Raw genomic sequence first — 19,924 nt, 5'->3', positions numbered from 1 at the left:
AGAGAAATTAAAATCAAATTAGAATAAAAATTAATCAGACTGATATTGACAATTATTTTCAGTCCCCGGCAACGGCGCCAAAAACTTGTTGCGAAATTATATGCTATGCAAGTGCACACAGTCGCAATTTGTAATAATATGGTAAAAACCAAGTATCATCCTCAAGGACTGAATTCTCAATTACCAGTCAATTAATTTCTCTTTTCTATTTGATCAATTAGAATTCTTGATTTTTTTAGACACAACAAAAGAAACTGTAATATTCAGAAACAATAATTAAAAATAAAATAACAAATAATAACAAAACCTTGGATTGAATTCACTGTAAAACAATTAGGAATCCTAATCTTCTCTACTATCCACTTTATTAATCTTTAATGCAATTACTACTGAAACTCTTCTCATTGAAATGATAGGTTTGCAAAAGTGTTAACTATTCGAGTTAAGAAATAGAAAACTCGACCTAGTGTGAATTCCCTATATTTCTATGGTAAATTCAAACAATAGGAAGCAATGAATACAACCCTCAATCACATAAATCAATTTGATACTCTCGTTCTAAATTGAAATCTATGTCTATTCAATTTTAGCATATTCAAATCTCACTTTTCAGATTTTGATTCAAATTCGTAAATCATATGTAAAAGATGCGTAGTCAATTACATACACAATAAACACAAATTGAATAGATTTCAGATGAAGAAGAAATAGATAGATGCATTAAATCATAATAGAGTTTCAAGAGAGTCAATTAGAAAATGTAAACAGAAATTAGTTCATAAACATGACTAAATCAAACATAAACATAGAATCAAAAGATAAAGAAAAAGAAAAAGAACTCTGAGTTTTCTTGTTGTTTCTTCTCTAGCCTCCCTTGCTTAATCCCTTTTCTCTCCCCCTCTAAAAACGTCAATAAAGAAGATTTTATAGACCCTAATTCATTTTTGCATGAAGATACAAGATTACCCTTGAAAATTCCCCTAAATTGTGTTTCCGTACGGACCCTAGCGCTGGGGCGCTACGGGATAGCGCTGAGGCGCTGTAAATAAGTCTCAAAACACGTTTCTGGAAAATTGATGGCGCTGGGGCGCTGAAACGTAGCGCCTAGGCGCTATAACCTGCATCAAAATGTGCTCTCTGTTTCTCGGCAGCGCTGGGGCGCTACTTTGCACAGAATAAAACTGACTCGTTTTGAACAGCTTGCAGCGTCAGCTCATCGTATTTTGATCATAACTCCTTCAATATAACTCCGAATTGAATGATTCAAAAATATGTGGAAAGCTAAGAGAAATATCTGCAACTTCTTTTTCTAGACATGTTTCCAGAAAGTGATTAAATCGTTGTCAAAATGTGGCATAAAGTCTCAGACTTGCGTTATAGAATATAAACGACATGTACTAAGCCTCTTTAATGTTGTATCTTCCACACATGATGTCTTGAAACTCCACAATCAACACTCAATCCATCTTATTCATCCTTTTTAACATGTTTCTTCTCATCTCATGCCATAATATGCACTTGACTATTAAAACCTGAAACAAAAAGAAAACAAGCGTAAATCTGCACTAAACAATCCTAAATAACTAAAAACACAACCTAAAATGATCCCTAAAACAAACCTAAAATGACCCTAACACCTAGTTCCCATAAACATCTCAGCCGTGGTGGTCGAGCGGACTGCATATGTACATGTCACTGCTATTGCCCTCCGACTCATGGCTAGCTGAGCTTCTCCTTACCTTTAGTTGCACCACCTATGAGCCAAAAGACTCAGCAAGAAAACATATTGAACAGTTCACAGTGTAATATAACTATCAAATAGTAATAACTGAAATTGGCGTATCCATTATACAAATTGGCAACCATGGGGTCACGCAAGTGTGTGTCGCACTTCCTTTCAATTTGTTGGCATCTGAGCCAGTCAAGTGCATGTTGCACTGCCAGGGTGGCCCAGCCATGGTGGCCTGCACTCCACGTGCACAATGCCAATCTCAGGTATAAACTGAGTCCTTGACTTATAAGTCAAGCCTCACATGCCCCCGACCTATAAGTCGAAGCTTTAGGACCCTCGACTTATAAGACGAGCCTTGCGAAGTCCAATAAAGCCTTGACTAATAAGTCGATCCCCGTTTAACATCCTAATAACCCTCTGTTTTATAAACCAAGCTTCCCAGTCACAACAGACAATCACATAACTCATAAAACATACATATCAATGATTACCATGCATCATAATACATCCAAACAGTAGTCATAGGCATAATCATAATTATGCGCATTCCAGTGTGCCTAATCAGCTATCCACAAGCATAATTGTAACGATATTAATCAACATCGCCCAAGCCTTAATCATGTATGTGTTCATCATTGACTAAACTCTAATCACACATCCACGTAATGGGTGCAGTTTTCTTACCTTCAATTCGAATGCAAGTTACTAGCGACGCCCTTTGCGTACGATCCCCGATTCGAGCCTTTAGCGTAGCCCTAGTCACAACCATAATTAAGAATTCCATCAACAATTGGAGAATAAGAGTTTCCAGACCAAATCCTAGCCTCCGGGATGTCAAATTCCACTCCACAAGGAAGTAGAACCGACCCCGAGCCCAAATGGTTAAGTTCCCGATCTAAAAACCTCATTAAGGCCAAAAATTCCCTTAAGGGCCGTGGTCCTAGAGACCCATGCTGCGGCCAGCCTCTAAGTCAGAGGCTCGACCTCTCTGGAAAAACAACACGCGCTGTGGCGCTCCCCTGAGGCACCGTGGCCCACCTCTGCCTTCGAGCCCTCCTGGCTCCTTCTAGCTCCATAGGGCCGCGACATACTAAGAACAAGGCTACGACCCAGCCCTTTGAACCCAGATTTTTTGGGTTTTTCCCTTCTCGAACCCAACTAAAAACCACCTTATTTCATCCCAACCTTCCAACTCAATTCCCATAATCAATATACTCCTTCTCACTAACCTAACCCGGCTAAATACTAGATTAAAACTCATCAAAAATCTCAAAACTCAACTTCCCAACCATCAAACATGCAAAACACCATAGCTCATAAAAGAAACATCAGAACTAGCATAATAACCTCAATTAAAACCCTTACCTCAACAATATGACCCAAGGTTTAATCATCTCCCAAAAAATCCCTGGTTTCAAGCCTCCCTTTCAAGCTAATTCTCCTCCAAGTTGACTCAACCCACCAAAGCTCCAAGGGTGAACAACAGATTGTGAGAGGGAAAATAAGAGTTGATGAGAATTTCTTTTCTTTCCTTTAGGTTCCTAAATCATCTAAGGAGTTCCCAGCCAATTGAGTCCAAAAACTTGGACAAAAATGACTAAATTAACCTTTTCCATTAGCTTATTCATCAAATGCTCTCAAGGGCAATTTTGTCCTTTGCCTCAGCCCCGCTATCCACAATTTACGTCCTTTGATTCTCGTTACTTCCAATAATCCCACATGATTACCAATAATTTCCCATTACCCACTAATTCCCGGTAATGTACTAAATTACTAAAATACCCCCAAGCTCACCCCAAGCAGGGTATAAAACCTCGTTGTGACTTTTCCGCTAACTTGCTCTTCGGGATCGCCTCGCGTCGAGTAACCCAAGTATATCCACATAGTAATGTGGTCTCAATCACACAAACACACATATTTGCATTTATACCCCGAATGGGTCAAATTACTAGAATACCCTTCTTATAAGAAACGGGCCCACATACACATACTTAATATTTCTAACATGCAAGCATAATTATATTATAATATAATTCACATAATAGCTCAACTATTGCCTCCCGACCCCCTAATCGAGGCACTAAACCACATTAGGAAATTTGGGATGTGAGATACACTTTCCTTAATATCTCAAGTATTCGCATACTCAACGCTTAATTCCTTAAAATAACTGTTAAGCTTTTAGATTGCCATTCCATCTGCAATCAACCGATAATTCCAGGTTCCCACTCTGTTCTCTTCGTTCTCTAGTTCCTTTCTAAAACTCGGAAAACTATAGGGTCTCAACTCAGCACCATCTTTGTTCTGCCCCATTACCAGTTCACCTAAACTAATTACATTAACTCATTCAGCTGAGTTATAACTTTCCCTGTCCAATTAGCTTACTTATAATCTAATGTGGTCCATTCCTATGACCCACCACCATATCACTTTACCTTTGAATATCCAAGTATACTAGATTCTGTCACCCGCTCAAACTTCCCGATACAACATACCCTGGGGGGTGGGTCGATATCCATTTAGAATTCCCACCTCCACGCCAAGTTTCTATCGGACCTCTCATCTGATCCTTGTGCCCTAACTTGTGCTACCTTTACAGGGTTCTTGCCTGTCTCCACTAATACCAACAATTTGGATTCCATTGTCCAAAGAATACATACCTGTTCATCACCACACATTAACATTATACCAATCCCAGTCGTTACCTTGTCCACTCCATTGCAATCTATGGCGTTCTTTTAATTGACACACACCTTTCAAGTAAGAGATCTGCCTCCATTTAGATCCTTTCCTCGTACAGTCGAGGATTTCTAACACCAACCATGCATCCATTCATTATGTTTCACTAAATCCTGGTCTCAAGGTTACCTTTCTTACGAATGATCAAACGCTCAAATACGTTACACTATGCATACACTGCCAACTAAACGTACTATGTATATCGACCATGTTCCCATTCTTTCACCTCCCGCGAGGCTCGAACTATTCTCTCATCAGTCTGAGCCTGGGCGTGCCCCAACCTGTGATGCAACCTTCACAGTTTCATATCTTTATCAAAAGTTAGGTCCTTTATGCCTCCCTTCTGTATTCACCCATACACGCATAACCTTACCTCACCAAGCGCTAATCAATTCTTACTCTGTCTTTTGCACTTCCAATCTGACACTATTCATTCGGTCTAACTTCAATTTTTACTGTCCTTTTAATCTTTGGTGTAGCTGCTTGCAAAGATACTTTTGTAGCAGATGACGCATTTACCGGTCTTGTTGTGCTCCCTATCTATTAGACGTTCTTCAGTAGCTTCTCTGTGGCTTCAGATCAAACCTCTTCATACCTGTTCTCTATTCTTCTTGTAGCATTATTCTGAATACCCCTGGCAAGACCAAACTGACACTTCATAGAGCTTTACCTAAGACCCTGCTTCCTTAGTACTAACATCATCATCATAGTAATTGTTCACATTCCACTTCTAACTGGAAAGTAGCCCAATATACCGGCAATAAACCCTGAAGAAGACTTGTCCATACCATTCCTATATCTTCTGCCTGTAGAACTTACCTGAGTTGGTCAAACCATTATCATCTTCCATAATGTCCCTGATACCGAACCTATCTGTAGCCGAGTTATGAAGCGTACCCAATCTTTCCTTGTATACCTATCTGAATCCCTACTAGTAAGCTTAGTTTCCATTCAGTCCAACTAAAGTACTCTAAATGATATTCCCTACAATCTATGGTTGTTTCTTAACAAATTAACTCTCACTCTGACTCATATCGAGGCTTCCATATGACGAGCTTTATTGCTCTCACCACGAACCTCTCTATTACTTGTGTCCCAGTTCCTCTTCCAAAAGTTTCTAATTCCTCTTAGTATTTCCAGCCCCTCACAAAATACCATGAGGCATATTCTTTATGTTTGAATATTTCTTGGGACATTCTCAACACCAAACTCTTCCAGTCCGTTATATAACCAAAAATGTGAGCTATTCAGTTAACTGATCAGCTCCAAGGAACTAGCCTCGGGCTTCAAATGTAACAAGGCATTCCAGCCTTCCATCCCCTAACCATGGGAAATTCATCCTAACATATCGAATCATTCCATGTAGAAGTCGTGCCCTCACCTGACATTTCCCCCAGGTGGCATCTCCTACCTCTGGTGCATAATAAATAACCTCATTGGTTCTCATCACTATCCTGACGGCTATCTTGTAAATCAGATTCCCCTTTCTGACCAGACCAGGAGCCATAGAACTGTCCAAGGTTCTTCTGCTTCGATTACCGAGAATTTATCCTTACTAAATTCCACCAATGGAAATACTATCATTTGCATCTCCGGCACTCATGCTCTATACCTCATTTCACAGATCTTAAATAACATGGCCCTCTCTGCTACCTAAACACAGATGATGATTTTTTTACATCGGAGCGACCCAAATGCTCTGGACTATTCTAGAGTTTAATCCTTAAATGGGTCATCACTTCCAGCTACATCCATTTGTATCAATTTTTCTAAAATGAATTACCCAACTCACAAAAATCATTGACATACACTGCTGTTACCTTATCATTCCAAATCAAGCTTATGAGCCTACCAGTCTTCGCAGCTTAAACTATGTCTTTATAACCTCTTTCATCAATTCACTATCTGAGTTCTTTCCAACCCATCACGCTAATGTCTCGACCCGAGTACCATTTCCAGGCATCCTTCTGCCACAAATACTTAGCACAACCCCTTAGTCATGACCTCTCATCTTCATATAACCAAGGATGGAATTAACTTTGCCCATCCACCGACCAATTCTTAGGCAATCTAAACTTTCCTCAAAACCAGAGGATAACGCCTTTTAGGCCTTCCATATAATACCCTTATCTGTCTATACCCTTACATTAAACCAACACTGGTTACCTCACTATCAAAGCATGCAAAGCAGCTCTTTCCCCAGAGAAGTTTACTGTTTCTCCATCTAGTCTCAACTATTAAACCCCACAACTTACTCACATACTAGCAAACATATGTTGCGGCTTTCAGGGGTAGATGGAGGTTTCCAACTCCAACTATCATCTGTAACCCCTTATAAAGCAACGCCAAGTCCACTTAACCATTTTGGGCACAAACAATTTGAGTTCATTCGCCACTGCTGACTAAACTCCTCAGCCCTGAGGTTCACACTCAGAACCATTCCACAGCCAGGTTCAAATAACCACATTTATTATGCACACATAAAGCATATTAAACACAGATCCACAATACTATACATTTAGCTACCAAATTTTTATTACAACCAAGTATACTCATACTTTATCATGCTTCCTACAAGCCAATAAACAGATACGATATATGAATTCAATTCAGGCAGTTAACCACATACACTTAGTATGCAAACCATTATCCATATATTCATTCACATACAATAGCAATGCTAATTAGCACACTTCAATCTCATCACACAATAGTCAAGGACCAGACTCTATCATTATCTCATGCTTCCTATTAATCATACATATATCAGCATTCATATTCATTTCCAATCATTTAAGCATGTAATCATGTATACACAATTACCCAACTCTGAGTCAAGCTTGTCTTTCGCGGCTAATGTACATGTCCAGCCAGTCTTCAGGAACCCTTAAACCTAGGACGCTCTGATACCAAGTTGTAACACCCTGGATAACCAAGACCATTACACTGTGTGTTTATAAAGGTGCAAGACTTGCTAATCAAGTCATTTAGTTAGAAACGTGTTACTGAGACTATAGTTGAACTAGGGTAAAAATATTTCGGTCACAAAAGTTACATTTCATATATTCAAACATTCTTTTACATGGGATCCCAAAAGTAATAACGTTTAAAAGACAGTTTACAAAATTTCAGGTTAAAAGTACAGCTACTAGCCACTCCAAAAGAAAAACAGACATTTAGGCTTTTCCCGTCCTGAACCACTCCTCGGCCGTGGCGGCCGATTAGCTGGCTATGTACATTCAGCCCAAAGCTCTCCAACTCAAGGCATGTCCACCTTATCCTTGCCTTTACCTGCACCATGTAGCACCCGTGAGCCAAGGCCCAGCAAGAAAACACAATAACAGAGCATAATCAACAATCAAACAATCAGATAACTCGTACAGTATAACCATATACTCAACAATCCAAACTTTTCACATAACTATGCATTCAACATACTAAGCTCATCAACTCACATTAATAACCAATTCACATATAATAACCAGTTCACATATAATAACCAGGGTCGACGCCCTTAGGTCGCACCCCCTATTTATCCCACTGACTCCGGCCCGCTTAAACTGAGCTCAGTGAATATCAAGCTATCCTCAGCTACCAGTGGTCGAGCCGCGCCCTGTGCGCAAATATTGAATTCGGCACTCTTAGACCGTTTATCACATGTCCCATGGCATAATACCATCTATGACATCATACAGATATAGGGAGCTCTTAGTCCCAATAAAATCACATAACCGGGTCTAGTTTTCTTACATTTGATTCTACTAGCTTTGTTCAATGAAATCAACTCTCAAGCACGATCTCATCCGAGCCCTAGCATACACCTAGTCACAGCCACAAATTAGAACCATACTAAACTTCAATTCCAAACCCTAGCCTCAAGACCAATCTCGAGCCCTCGTGAAGCCCTAATTCCTCCATACGGGGTGGTGGAATCAAACCCCGAGCCCCCGGGCAAAAACCCTAAGAAATAACTTAAAAATCCTTTTCTGGAAATAGGGTAGCGCTACAGCACTACAAAGAAGGAGCTATAGCACTACAAGAAGAGCCAAAAATCTCCCAGACAACTAGGCCTAGCGCTGTAGCACCCAAAGGCTAGCGCTACAGCGCTAGTCATAGCACAACCAACCCTGTTTTTTCTTCCTTCGATTTTCCCCGAGCCAAACCTCTACCAATCCTTCCAAACTTCAACCAAACACCAAAACAAGCCTACCAACATGTATAACTCACCCCATATGACCCAACGACACAAAACTCAACCACATTCACCCCAAAATAAAGAAACCACCATGATTGAGCTTGAAGCTCAAAAACACAACAGAAACCATAGCAGTCCAGAATTCAAGTGACCAAGTCTAGAGTTTCTTACCTTCAATGGGGAAATTCGACCTTAGGCTATCCTCCACACCTCCTTATCTTTCACTCCTCAAAACCTCAACCTTAATTCCCTAGAATTCCCATTAAAACTCAGCTCAGAAATCCATTTCAACACCAAAACCAGAAATTGAAGAAAACCTTGAAACTTAACTCAATTGTGTGACTAACTTCTGCTAAACCTTTAGCTTCACCAAATATCCTAACCCTAAGCTTCAGCCTAAGCTTTCCTGAGTTAAAGCTCCAAAATTCCTCAAGAGATGGTGAATCAAGAGGGAACCGAATGAGAGAAAAAGGAAGAGGTTAAGTTTTCAGTTTTTCTTTCTTTCTTTCCTCCTTCTGTTTCTTTCAGCTTCTATTTCATTCTACACATTCCACGAAGTCCATAAAGGATGAGTATGACTTATCCTCTTCTTAGACAAAATGACCATATTACCCTCCCATTAAATCTAAGCCCTTAATCCCTCCAAGGGCATTTTGGTCATTTGTTCTCAATTCCCGCTAATTCCTCGAGTGTCTCTAATATTTACCACTTACATCCCGACACCTAATTAATCACCAATTATATTCCTTAATATCAAATAATCTCCAATATACTTCTCAAATTCCCATAAATACCCCCAGACTCCCACGAGCCGATTATAAATCCCTGCCGTGACTTTTCCGCTAAACCGCTCACTAGGATCACCTCAAGTCACAAGCTACAAATATATCCACATAATAATGTGGTCTCAACATTTTATCACAAATATTTACATTTATGCCCTCAAAGGGCCTAAATTATGAATTTACCCTTATAACCTAATCAGGGCCTACATGCATACTAATACACATAGTCATGCATCACATTTATCCAAATAATCATACAAGCATGCTTTTTCACCATTAATTCATATAACTTCCAATTGTGCCCTCCCGACACAATAATCAAGGCCCTTAAGCCTTATTAGTAATTTTGGGTCATTACAAAATTCTTCAACCATCTCCTCTAAAAATAATTTGCTGCGCGGTTTGAAATTTTGGACATAGTCATTTTCTAGAAAAGTAGCATTCTTAGAAGTAAACACTTTCTTTTCTGAATGACTATAGAGAATTCCACTCTGAGTGCCTTTGGGATATCCAACAAACATGGTAACTTCAGTTCATGGTTCTATCTTTCCTTCCTTTTTCCTCAGGACGCGGGTGGGACACCTCCAAACTCTATAATGACATATACTAGGTTCACGACCATTCCACGTTCTAAAGGCGTTTTGGAGATTGATTTGGATGGTACAAAATTTAGAATGTCATTCGCAATTTTAATTTCATGTCCCCGTAATGAAGTTGGCAGAGTTGAGTAACTAAGCATGCATCTAACGATTTCCAATAAAGTTCTGTTCTGGCTTTCCGCTACACCATTTTGTTACAGAGTATCCGAGGCCGTAAGTTGTGATAAAATCTCAAGTTCAGTTAAATGATCTTGACACTGCATATCCAAATATTCTCTATCCCTATCATATTGCAAAATCTTTAACATTTTACCTAATTAGTTCTAAGGCATAGCTAGGAATTCCTTAAACTTTGAATTTTTTTTCTGATTTCCTATGCATTAGGTAAAAGACATGAGTATCTAGAGTAATTGTCAATGAAAGTGACGAAATACCACCCCTGACTTTGACATTCAAAGGTCCTCAAACATTTGAATGAACAAGTCCTTTGGCCCTATCATCATTTGAAGAGTATGGATGCTTGGTCAGCTTGCCTTCTATACAAGATTCACAGACAGGTAATTCACCTAAGGTGAGTTCCCTCAAAGGCCCATCCTTAGCACGTCTTTGAATCCTATCATAGCCAATGTGACCTAGTCTCAAATTCCATAAATATGTCATGTTATCGCTATCGATCTTTTGATGTTTATTGGTCCTAGGTTTAGCTACTTTGAATAAATCGTTATTAAGCACGAGGGGTTCTTTAGGTCGCAGAATATAAAGCCCATTTTCAAAACATGCAATACACAACTATGATCCATTGAAAGAAATATATATATTAGAACTTGTAAAAGTCATAATAAATCATTCTAATTGTAACATGGAAACTGAAATTAAATTTCTACTAAAATCCTAAATAAAAAATACATCTTTCAAAATTGAATATTTATTTATGAACTCCAGGCGAGCTCTTCCTCTAGCTTAGACCGCAGCGAACACTCTGTTCCCAACTCTAAGCTTTAAGCCGCCTTCGTCCACTTCCTCCCACGATTCAAGAAGCTATAAAGAGTTACAAACATGGTTAGTAGATCCAAAATCAATAATCCAAATAGATTTATCATTCTCTAAAACACATATTTCTAAGATAAATGAGCTATAATCATTAACTTTGTTTTTCACTACTAGAAACTTGGGGCAATCCTGTTTCCAATGCACATTCTCATTGCAGTGAAAGAACTTACCTTTACCTTTTTTTTTTCTTTGCAGCCTTTGCAGGCCTGGGGTTGGTGTTTTGTCCACCTTTCTTCTTGTTTCCAGCTTTCGAAGATGAAGCTAGGTTAGCTTCAACCTTAGCTGGATCAGCAGCAGCAACAATAGTCTTCTTTTCTCCTTCCTTACTTGGTTCACCCATGATTGACTTGAAAGTCTGAAGCTCGTTCATGAGTTGCATCACCATAGTTGAGTTTGTTCATCGCATAGTTTGTGGTGATCGCCAGGAAAGCTGGAGAAAGACTGTTGAGGATTAAGCTGACTTGAGTCTCCTCATCTATTATTGCTCCATGTAGTTCAACTTCCTAAAATTAGTTGGTCATCTTGATCAGGTGATTTGAGCACTGTTAAGAGTTCTACTTGCATAATAGACAACAAAGGGCTTCTTTTCCCTTCTTTGACCTAGGACGACCCCTATAGCATAATTGTTAGCATCACACATGATTTCGAACGGTAGGTTCCAATCTAGTGGCTGAGTGATAAGGGCAGAATTGAGTTTTGCAATGAGTGTTGGGAAATATTCTTCACACTCGGGTGTCCAGTTGAACACGATGTCTTTTTCTATGAGGTTTGACAAAAGGTGAGCGATTGTTGAGAAATTTTGTATGAATATCCTATAGAATCTTGCATGCCCAAGGAAAGATTAAATGTCTTTAACAGTTTTGTGAGTGGGAAGCTTTGATATGAGTTCATTCTTTGATTGATTGAATTCAATTCCTCATTCCGACACGACATGACCCAAGACTATGCCAGATGGCACCATGAAATGACATTTCTCCCAGTTGAGTATTAAGCTTTTCTCTTTACATCGTTTAAGCACATATTCTAAATTTAGAAGGCTTGATTTGAAGGAATCTTTGAAGACTATCAAATCATCCATGAAATCTTCCATGCATTTATCATCATATAACTAAATGTGCTCATCATGCAGAGCTGGAAAGTGGCTGGAGCAATGGACAATCCAAATGGCATACGCCGAAAAGCATAAGTACCAAAAGGACAAGTGAATGTGGTCTTATCCTGATCTTCTAAGGCAATCTTGATTTGGTAATACCATAAATAACCATTGAGAAAGCTATAGAAATGATGATCTGCCACACGTTCCAATATTTGATCGATGAATGGAAGTGGAAACTGGTCTTTGCGGGTGGCTGCATTTAATTTTCTATAATCAATGCACATGCGCCACTCAGTAGTGACCTTGGTAGGCACAAGTGCCCCCTTTTCATTTTGTAACACTGTTACTCTCGATTTCTTGGGAACAACCTGAGTTGGGCTAACCCACTTATTGTCAGCAACATGATAGATCATCCAAGAATCTAGAAGTTTCAAGACTTCAGTCTTAACCGCTTCATTCATTGTTAGGTTTAATCTTCTTTGAGGGTCACAATGGGTTGTAGCTCCGTCTTCCAATTGAATGTGATTGGAGCAAATCAAAGGACTAATACCTTTGATGTCAACTCTCGTCCATCCTAATGCATCTCTTTGTTCTTGCAACACGTTGATTAATTGTTGCTCTTGTTTTGCATTAATCTTGGAGGATATTATGACTAGAAAAATGTTATCGGTTCCTAGGACGACATGTTTTAAGCCCTCAAGAAGTTGAGCCAACTTTAGTTGATGAGCTTTTTCAATGAAGGGTTTTTGGTGTTTCTCGATCTTGAGGGAATTCCTAAAAGATTGGATTCCAAAACATGGTTCTTTTAGCCTGTGAGTGTTTGATGATTTCATGGTTGATTTCAAAATCATTGTGCTCAGAACTTTCAGAAATGCGGAAGTGGTGATTAAAATGAAGTGTATTTCGATTCGACCTCTTCCACAACAAGTGTATTGATCAGATATGATCGGAAACACTCATCGTTATCAGGTGGTTGTTTGCCAATGTGGAAAACATTCACTTCTAGAGTCATGTTCTGGAAAGAGATTTTCATGAGACCATTCCTACAGTTAATGAGTGCATTTTCTATTGCGAGAGAAGGTCTTCCGAGAACGATGGGAATTTTGGACTCTATACTCACTTTAGATTGTGTGTCAAAGATGAGAAAATCAGCGAGGTAATAGAATTTTTCAATTTGAATTAAGACGTCTTCAACTATTCCCCGAGGTTTCTTGACTGATCGATCGGCCAGTTGTAGCACCATAGATGTGGGCTTGAGTTCTCCTAGCCCTAATTGCAAGTGTATTGAATATGGCATGAGATTTACACTTGCTCCTAAGTCTAGAAGAGCTTGGCCAAATTCCTATTCCCCAATTTGACAAGAAATGGTGGGACTACCAGGATCTTTGTACTTAGGCAGTGTCTTGCAATTAATTACCGCACTAGCTTTTCTGTCAAGAATGCAGTTTTCTTGACATGTTGCTTTATTTTGACGGTTCACAAATCCCCTACATTTCAAAGCTTGAGGAAATGGCACATTTACTGGAATCCTTATTGACACATTAACATTTGGAGCGGGCATTGACATACTCGTTGTCTTAGTGAATGGTGAAACCATACTTTGAACACTTTGAGTAGTGATGGAATTAACCTCTTTGAGATTTGTATCTGTAGAGGTGGAGGTTTGTGCCATGTGTTTCCCTAGAGGTTGAGCGATAAGTCTACCGCGCTCTTGAATAGCCAAAGTGCTATTTAGCTTTCCATGTCTTTGATTTCCTCTACCATTTGTTGGTTCGTCTTATGTTGTGCCTCCATAAATAGATGCAGAGTGTTTTCAACAGAGTTCCTTGAGAATGAGTTATTTTGTGGTTTTGGTCTCCATTGACTTCCAGATGCTTGGTTTGAGTCATTCTAGTTGAAGTTTGGGTGGTTTCTCCAACCAGGGTTGTAAGAGTTTGAGTATGGAGTGTAAGTCTTATTGTATAAAGAATTACATTGCTACTCGTACACACCTTTCATTTCGCTAAAGGTAGGACAATCTGGTGCTTGATGTTCAGTTCAACCGCAAACAAAACAAGGCTCTCATGACTCAACTTTGGAAACCATGTGGATTCCTCTACCTTCTTTGGTTGTAAGAGCCTCAACTTGTCTTGTTAGAGATTGAATTTGGGCTTTAAGGATTTCCTCTTCCCTAAGTTATAGACTCCAGCTTGTCGAGATCTACTTGTGCTTTTAGTAGCACTTGGTCCAGTCCATGTGCGGGCTCTATCAGCGATAGTGTTTAGATACTCGAAAGCTTCCTCAGGATCTTTTTGGAGGAACTCGCCATTGCACATCATCTCCATGAATTTATGCTCATGATATGTGAGGCCATTGTAGAAGTAGCTGAATAGGTGCCAACTTTCATATTCGTCGTGGGGACATTGATTGAGCAAATCTTTGAACCTTTCCCATGATTGGTAAAGAGTTTCATGTTATTTTTGAGTAAAGGTAGAAATTTTTATTTTAGGGATATTAGTCTTATGGTGTGGAAAGTATTTGGCAAAGAAAGTAGATGTCATTTCGTCCCAAGTTCCAATAGATCTAGGCCTTAAAGAATACAACCAACTTTTAGCTTTGTCTTTGAGAGAGAAGGGAAAGAACTTCAATCTCGCAATGTTGGTGACATCAACTCAGTTGTTGAATGTAGCTGCCACCTTTTTGAATTCCTGAATGTGCACATACGAACTCTCATTTTCCAAGCGATGGAAGGTTGGTAAAAGTTGAATCATTTTGGGTTTGGAATTGAAATTTGGCATATTGTTGGGATACATTATGCATGAAGGTGTGGTACGCGTAGGATGTAAATAATCATGTAGCATTCTTGGTTGGACTTCATCTTTAAGAGCCATCGTGGATGGTTCAGAAAGTCTTGGTGAATTGGGTAAATGAGAATGAATAGAAGAAGATGAGGAGTTAGGAGAGTTCTCTAAAGCTTCTACTAGTTGTCTCATGAATCTCCCTAGTGCATCTTTATTTCGTGACATTAACTTTTTTGATATTTTTTTATATCTCTATTTTTCAGAAGTATTATAAGCGCAAGTGTGTAATAGTGTAATAAGTATACACCAAAAATATTCTCAGGCCAATTGGGAAGGCTGCTAAGGTACCACTTTAGGCCCAAGAGCTTTTCTAGAACTCCCCAAGTTTCTTAGAAAATGTTGGAGGGTAACGCTAACACATACCTTATTTAACAACCAATTTTTCTAAGACAGAACAAGTTTGGTTTGTACTGATTCCCAAAATTACACAAATGTTCTCAATACTTTTTTTTTTAAGTTTTATGCTTTAAAATTTTATGATTCAAAGCTTTATGCTTTTTTTTTTTTTCGTAAAAAACCTAAATTTAGAAAATAAATTTCTAAACCTAAAAGTAAGAAAATAAATAAATAAAATAACAAAAATGAATATATAAAAAGAAACTAAAAATAAAAATTACTTAGAAAAAAATTAAAAGAGAACTTAAAAAAATTACACTCTTTTTTTCTAAAAGAAAAATAATTCACTATGCAAATCTTTAATTGTAAAGTTACCTCCCCGACAACGGCGCCAAAAATTGATATTGCCCAATAATTCACCTTGTGGTCACAGTAGTAAATGGGCTATGTTGTATCCACAGAGAGGCAAAATACAAGTAAAAAGAAAGATTAGTAAATTAAAAGTAAGAAACTTGAAACTATTGTAACTTTGAGGAAAAAAAATGATTTTGTAAAATTAAACACTAAATTAAGAAGAATTAGAATCATAAAGAGAACATGGAAGACACAAGTTTCATTCATGCAAACATATATATTTTAATAAAATTGATTCATTCTACTCAACTATAATTTTACGCCATTAATTATAGTTGGAAAATATATATAATAAAGCTTACCTAAAAATATGTTCTTATTTAAATTTACACTAACTTCTAATTTAAAAATATATCATATTATATACCGCAGAGCGACAAAATACCAATGACAAAATACAGTAAAAAGCATATAACATAACAAATATCCTAAATTAAATCAATACCCTAAATTACATAAGAAGAGTATGACTAGACTTATGTAAAAGACACAAATAAACTTAGAATAAAAATTAGAAGAAAAGAAATTTAATTGTAACAATATATAAAAATTAAGAACAAAAAGAATCAATATTAAAAAATATATATAATGTGAAACATGAACTCCACTCTAGCTTTTCCACAAGAGAATTCAGCCTAAAATAGGCATTGCTTTCACTAAAAAAAAATATAAATAGACATTGCTTTCACTAAAAAAAATATAAAAGAAATAAAAGAAAAATAAGAGAATGATTGTATTTATCTCTAACTCTATTCTCTAATCTGCTCTCTACGATCTCATGTCATTTTCACTAGATTTGGGTCTCTATTTATAGTGAAGATAAGACCCAAAATGTGACAAAATCATGTACAAAAGAAGTGGAAGAATGACTAAAAAATATGATGGAAAATGGGACAAGTGAGAGACAAGTTGGGACATGTGGCGCGATTAGAGAGGGTGCACAGGGGAGTGGCATTGTTTGCTGGTGAGTAGGGAGACACCGATAGGCAATGTGTTGCGCGCAGGATGGCTCGGTTAGGTGCGGCAGGGAGCAGCTGGGACCCGCGTGGACACGTGTCACCTCGGCAGGAGCTTCGTCAAGCGAGTGGCAACATGCGTCAGGAGGTTGTAGGCGGCTAGACTTGGCTTGATGAATCTGATGTAGACACGTGTCAGCTACATGTGGCTTTTGGGCTTGGGCTATTTGGGCTCGGTTTAGGTCTGGTTCACCTTCAAAAATACCACTTTTTTATCATTTCTTCAATTATAATTCTTTCTTTCTTCTTTCTTTTTCTTTGTGTCAAAATATATTTTATTTCTTAAAAATTGAATACAAATTAATATTTTTCAATATAAAATATATTACAATAAATTTATGAAACTATTAATTAAAAATTAATTAATTTCAAACTTTAAAACTAATAAAATAATATTTTTCAGTATTCAATCAATCAACATTTCCCAAATAGCAGATTGATTTCTCTAGAATAAAGTTATCCATATGCCCATTAATGGACTTACTAATTCTCCTTAGGAGCTCCCATAAAAGCATCCTTTGACTATAATCGAGATGTTTGCACAATCTAGTATTGTTCATGTGAAAATAGTGGAAACCCAACACCATCGTATCAATATGAAATTGAGATGTGGATTTGATAGATACTTAAAAGTTTTCATCTCACATTAACAATAGACTTCCACTTCGACCAATTCTATCAACAACAAAGATATTGGCAAACTCTAGACAATCACGAATACTCTCAGTTTGAAAATTGAGAAGTTTACTTTCTGAAAGAAATATTATATTTGGCTTATGCTTAGTAATATAGGAATTAAGTGCATTGAATGTTTAGGAATTTCTCATTTCTTTGATTTTTCAACATATAAGTTTCTTTGATGTCAAAATACAGTTTGATTGTTGTTGTTCCTAAACAATGGGCCCACCAGACTCATTTCACTGCGTGCTCTGAATGTTTTTCCAACAATTGGTACCGGAGCAGGTCATTAATCTATACATATTATTAATTGCTGTGTGAGATTATTGTATTTTTATATTATATGCAATATATGTTTGAATGGATGGATGTTTATTTTCATGATGATAGATTCTTAAGGGTTGTTTTATAATAGTGTTTTTGGGTTTAGGAATTGTTCTAAAAATTTCTAGATGTAATATGTAAGTCATTTTGGGGCATAGGATTTTTGTAATTTTTTGTTTTAAAATTTTGGGTTAAAAATTTTGATGGAGCCCAAGCCCCGAGCTGCTACCCAGCCAACGTGCGCCAGCCAGCCACGCATCTACCTGCACGCATGTTCATGCCCCTACGCGACCCCCTGCATGCTAGCCAATGACCCTGTGGGCTTGCCCGCGCCCCTGCTAGCCACGCACGCCCAGATCCGCGCCCTAGTGCCTCCCAACCTGTGCCCCTGCACCTAGCCGAGCCTCCTCCTGTCGCTGCCCCTTACTTGGTACAACCTAGGGTTTACAAACCCTAATGTGTTGTTACCATAATTATTTTTTAATTATTCATTTAATTAAAAAGTAAAAAATTAAATTAAAATGGTTTTAATTTGGAAATTTCTTTAATTGAAATAATGTTGATTATTTTCCTTAATTAAAAATGTTTTAATTGTTATCTTCCATAATTAAAAATATCCAAAATCAAAATTATCTTGAATTTTAATTTATTAAAATTAAATTGTTTAATTTTATTGTATTACCCAAATTCAAATTGGGCCCTTAGAAACTTTTGGGTGTTAAAACCCAAAATTTAATTATTTTAAAAAGTTTGTTTAAAATAATTAAAAAGTTGTATAATTTAAAATGGATATGGAAAAGAGTGGCATTGGCTCAACAAGACTACATCTCAAGGTTGAAGATCAAAGTGCTCTTAATCAAACCTTAGTTAGTCTAGGTTACATTTTCATGTATATTTTTGCAAATGTTGTAATTTTTCTAGAAATACCCAAAAGTTATCATACCCGCTTTTATTTACTTATTATAAATGTCTGAATGTGATTAAAGTGTTTAATATTTTGTCATGCACTATAACATGCCATTCATATACCCACACAGTATGCAACTAACATGTATTACATTCGTGTAGAAACATGCTATTAGGAACGTCCGATATAGATAATTTTTGTTATATGTTTATAAATGATAATTCATATAATAATAAATTTAGTCTTAATTATTCAAAATGGTAAATCAAAATTAAAGTTGTTTAATTTGTTGTTTTAATGAAAAATGTTTTATTAAAATAAAAAAAATGATATTCTCTAAATTAAAGCAAAATTAGAATTAAGGGCACAATTTTGTTTTGCTTAATTGGATTAGTTATTATTAGAATATCATTTGGTAAAAATAATTAAATTTATTTTTACAACTAAATTAAAAAAATATTGATTTTGTGAAAAACATACTTTTCCAAAATAGTGAGTGGGAGAGGGAGTTATGACAATAAGTCTCATGATCTCCATTATTAGTTGAACACCGAGAGGCATAGTAAGGGCCTCGTGTCGCCTTCGTTTGCGGCCTCCCTAAGGAAAGGCTTCCGAATATGTTTATTTTATCTCAAGGTTGACTTCTCTTATGAGAATATAATTAGTGATGTATTTCAAGTTTGACTGACCCTAAGGTACACTCTTGAGTTAAGTCATTGATTGAAAATAATGGATTACACTCCAAAGATGTATCTAGGCTTTCTAGCACGACTAGTGCATTTTAACCAAACTAGCGGTAGTTCATAAGTCAAAAGAGAAAAGTGCGTTTTTAAGTTTTCACTTATGAAATTGAGATTTGTCTCAAAATTAATTTGGAGTTAGTCTGACCTACCCCAAGGCGGTCCATTAATTTTCAAATTAATTTATTGTGGATTAGTATATATTTTATGTGTTTTTTATATGTTGCATTCATGCATCATGTTTACTTTTCTAAATAAAATATGATATTTATTATATGTATTAATTAATTATATTTTATTTATTTATTTCCAGCAACAATGGTTAATTCTCTTAATCATGAGCCTCAAAATGAGAAAAAACCAGTGAATCCTCATGATGGCCACCTAAGTACTTTTCATTTAGACTTCAACAATCTAGATGTTTGGTACATAAACATAATTCTGAGTGAACTAAAAGTGTATGATGCAATCAT

General features: G+C 37.1%; 1 non-coding gene across 1 annotated transcript; it reads left to right on the top strand.

Moving 5' to 3' along the window:
- The first annotated feature begins 14,581 nt into the window (after positions 1-14,581).
- On the top strand, positions 14,582-14,689 carry LOC133828142 (small nucleolar RNA R71). The gene has a single exon (XR_009890780.1). It is a non-coding gene; the product is annotated as a small nucleolar RNA R71 (small nucleolar RNA).
- The last annotated feature ends 5,235 nt before the right edge of the window (positions 14,690-19,924 follow it).

This window comes from Humulus lupulus, chromosome 3 (genome assembly GCF_963169125.1).
Source record: "Humulus lupulus chromosome 3, drHumLupu1.1, whole genome shotgun sequence".
Classification (NCBI taxonomy): domain Eukaryota; kingdom Viridiplantae; phylum Streptophyta; class Magnoliopsida; order Rosales; family Cannabaceae; genus Humulus; species Humulus lupulus.
The sequence above is the reverse complement of the archived record's forward strand: the minus strand, read 5'-3'. Positions and strand labels throughout refer to the sequence as shown.